Source organism: Alexandromys fortis, unplaced genomic scaffold (genome assembly GCF_014885135.2).
Source record: "Alexandromys fortis isolate MF-2015 unplaced genomic scaffold, M_Fortis_MF-2015_v1.1 scaffold_97, whole genome shotgun sequence".
NCBI lineage: Eukaryota > Metazoa > Chordata > Mammalia > Rodentia > Cricetidae > Alexandromys > Alexandromys fortis.
In genome coordinates, this window is record NW_026067981.1 from 4760112 (window position 1) to 4763920 (window position 3809).

General features: G+C 41.8%; 1 pseudogene; it reads right to left on the minus strand.

The window, feature by feature from the left end:
- Positions 1 to 2718: 2718 nt before the first annotated feature.
- LOC126511329 (serine/arginine-rich splicing factor 7-like) lies at positions 2719 to 3472 on the minus strand (annotated as a pseudogene).
- Positions 3473 to 3809: the final 337 nt, after the last annotated feature.

Consider the following 3809-nt stretch of genomic DNA (forward strand, 5'->3'; position numbering starts at 1 on the left):
TACTTTTACAAGGCCTGGATCCTTGATGGTGAGAACAGAAATGTGGAGAATATAAAAAATGAAAACAAATTATGGTCAAGACAGTTCTGATTTTGTAGCTTGGGAGTGGATATATTATTTGAAATTTATTTATTTATTCATTCAAAAACTGTTATACATATGATGCATGTAATTGAAACTGACTCATTTTTAGAGCTGTTTGAGGTTCACAGCAGGTGCAGAGATTTCCACATATTTCTTGTCTCTACACATGGTTAACTTCCCTGATTGTGACAAGCTCCCACTAGACATAATGGATTTATGTATAAAACTGAGGGACCACTATTCAACTCTGGAAGTTAAAACCATAGTATCAACGTACTGTGGCTATTGCCATACTTAGGGTAGTGCCATGGCACAGGTGCTGTGTAAATATTGCATGTGACCACTTTCAAAGGAGCAGTGGTTCTTGATATTTCACTCGTGATATGTAAAACAGAGATATCCTGAGGTGTCAACATTTTCCTGGCCCACTCATCCTCAACATGTAATTTACAAGAATAATAAACAATAGACTTCTTGTCTCCCCATATGTAGAATAAAGCCTTGGGNCAACTTGAAATATTCTTATTACCATATTTGTTTATTTTGTTTGAAACCTTCTGCAGGTAATTCTTTAAAGTATTTGATGTATTTCCAATGTAAGTTTTGGTCAATGGTTGTCTTCTAACAATTCTGGTCATTTCTGTTTCCCCTGGATTATAACTATTAGTTAAGATTTCATGTTTACTTGCTAGTAGAATCAGTGCATAATAGTAGCTGTATAACTTTATGATCTATTTTGTTTCTATTCTAATATGATTTCTCCCAAACTTTGTGTATGCATAAAGGTATCTTATTCTTAATGTTTTCACTATCCTGTCGACTGATCACTGTGGAAAGATCGAGACACTGTGGAAAGATCGAGAGACTGTGGAATGCTCAGCCTTCAATGGGGCATCTGTCTCACACCCCTTCTACCGAAGAACCAGAGATTATAGCAGGGCAGGTGGATGGAAAGATTTTAAGAACCAGACCTTGGGGGTGGGGTGGGGGCTGCTGCAAAGCTATTTCTGGACATGATGGGGCTGTTGCACACAGGAACTCATAATAATAGGGACCTGTACTGATGTAGGTGGGTCTTCTATCTATCTGTTGTTTCATTGGTTAATTAATAAAGAAAACTGCTTGGCCTGATAAGTCAGAACATAGGTGGGTGGAGTAGACAGAACAGAATGCTTTGAAGAAGGGAAGTGAGGCAGACGCTATGAAGCTCCAACCCAAGATGGACGTAGGCTAGAATCTTCCCAGTAAACCACCTCATGGTACTGTACACATTAATAGAAATGGGTTAATCAAGATGTGAGAATTAGCCGATAAGAGGCTAGAACTAATGGGCCAGGCAGTGTTTAAAAGAATACAATTTGTGTGTTGCTATTTCGGGTGTAAAGCTAGCCCTGCAGAAGCTGGGCGGGACGAAAAGCAGGCCTGCCTGCACCCCCTTCTACACTGTACAAGATCAAACCAGCCAAAAGTCCTCACTGTGGGTGATTTGGGGTCTTCTGAAGGCCCACCTACCCCTAGCTGAAGAGCCTATGAGCAACCGGTTACAGCTGGTGAGGGAGGGTTTCAACTTGCTTCAGGGATGCTGCTCATGATAAGTTGCCCACGCTCTTGCGGATGGCATCTTGCACATCCTGGCAGCACTGAATGGACTCAGTGGGCTAAAAAGAGTACAGGAAGTCGGGAAGGAAAGTGGTAGGAGGTGTGGGAGGATTTGACCCAAACATTCTATGCATATGTGAAATTCTCAAATAATAAATAAAAAGGGAAAAACATTCAATACCTTGCTTACTGCCTAAGATTCTACATTTAAATTCTCTACATGTAGGGATATTTGCGCCTGAAGCTTAGAAGCAGTACTTGGATGTGTTTCTTTCTCTCACTCCACCCTGTCTTGACCACTGTGCTAGAGCTATTGCGATACTGTGGGTATTATAGTGCTGACAGGCTGCCTTTCTGTTCTGCAAGCATCCACACCCTCAGAGCAGGCAGGTGTTGCTCGGGGTTCCGTTGGGAGGCAGCTGAGAGAAGATTAAGTGAGCCCCAAGCCCGAGCCCGAGCCCCAGCCGCTGTAGGAAGATTTCTTGAGGTTTTGTTTTGTTTAGGTAACCAGATGAGACCAGTTTGGGATGTTATCTTGCCTGGTGATCTCAAGAGGCTGTGCAAGGACGCCCTTCAGGAATATCATCAAGATAAAACATGCCTTCCATTCTTAAAAAGCCACAGCTCCTATTTATTTTCAAGTTAGTCATTCCTCGAGTCAATTGAGAACTTATCAAGTGCTCTTTTAATTAAAATATGGTAAGTATAGATATTTCTCAGACCTTCTTACCCAGTGTGTGGGTCACTTTAGTTAAATCCCAAAATAGGCTTCCTTACAGAGATTCTTAATAAATAAACACTCCCACATTTAATGTAATTTCTTGGAAGGATGTGGCTTTTTTTTTCTAGTTAGAAACATTTTATTTAAATGTGCCAAATAAAAACCCACATCTTCAGACCAAAAGATGTTAATACATTCAACAAAAACAATTACTTAACTGCTATGAATTTTACAGAGCAATAACCCAGATCCATTTTGATGAGATGGTTGATGATCCTTCCTAGGTTACATTTTACAGACATAACAAATCCCTTATAATAATGTAAACAAAATAACTTTTTCCTAAAGGGTGAACTTGAGAACTTCAGTCCATCTTTTCAGGACTTGCACTTCTTTGTGGACTTTCTGATGGGAAACGATTTCTTTTAGGTGACGGAGATCTGGATTTTGATCGGCTGCTTCTTGGCTGTGAAATAGACCTGGATCTTGATCTCAACCTTGAACAGGATCTCGAACCTTTTATAGAACCAGACCTAGATCTTCTGAGTGAAGCTGATCTTGACCTGTGAAGAGACACAGACCTTGATCTTCAAGGAGATGCTGATCTTGACCTCCTTCCCCGACTCCTGCTGCAAGAGGGAGAGTTTCGCCTTCCCCTGGAACGGGAATGTGATCTAGACCGTGACCTGCTTCTTCGAAGGCTATAGCGATGACAGTCATAAGCATAATGTCCCTTTTCACCACACTCATAGCATCTATCATGAGGATCAAAGGGACGTCTTGCAGGTGGCCTATCAAAACGAGATCTCCGAGGCATGCCTGTTGATAATTCAACCCTCACTCGAGAACCACAAATCACATTCCCATCCAATCCTCGAACTGTATCTTCTGCATCTCTAGATCTTCAAATTCCACAAAGGCAAATCCTGGAGGATTTCTGGCAATCCACACGGTTCTTAAGGGTCCATAGTAACTGAATGCCCTTTCTAACTCGCCTTTACCAGCACCAGTTCCCAGGTTACCAACATACACCTTGGTTTCTCCTCTATACCGCCCATAGCGTGACATGATGGCGGGTTCGTGTACACGGCTCTCGCTCGCAGTGCCCGCAGCTCCAGTAGTAGCACGGACGCGGCTGCACTGCTTCCCTAGTGGACACTCCCAGCGGCGCTACCGAAGTATGTGTCTTTTTGCTTTATATTTTGACAAAGCTATTTGAGTGATTTTTATTATCTTTTGGTTGAGAAGAAGCCAAGAGCTTTGGTCTCACCTATGGCCTATTTTCTAATGTCCTAGAAACTTCAGGGCAGATAATGCACAAACATACATTGTCTTCCTATTGTCATTATTATCACCGGTGGATCTGAAAAGATTTTGCCAGTGCTCTCTGACTTCAGAAAAAAAG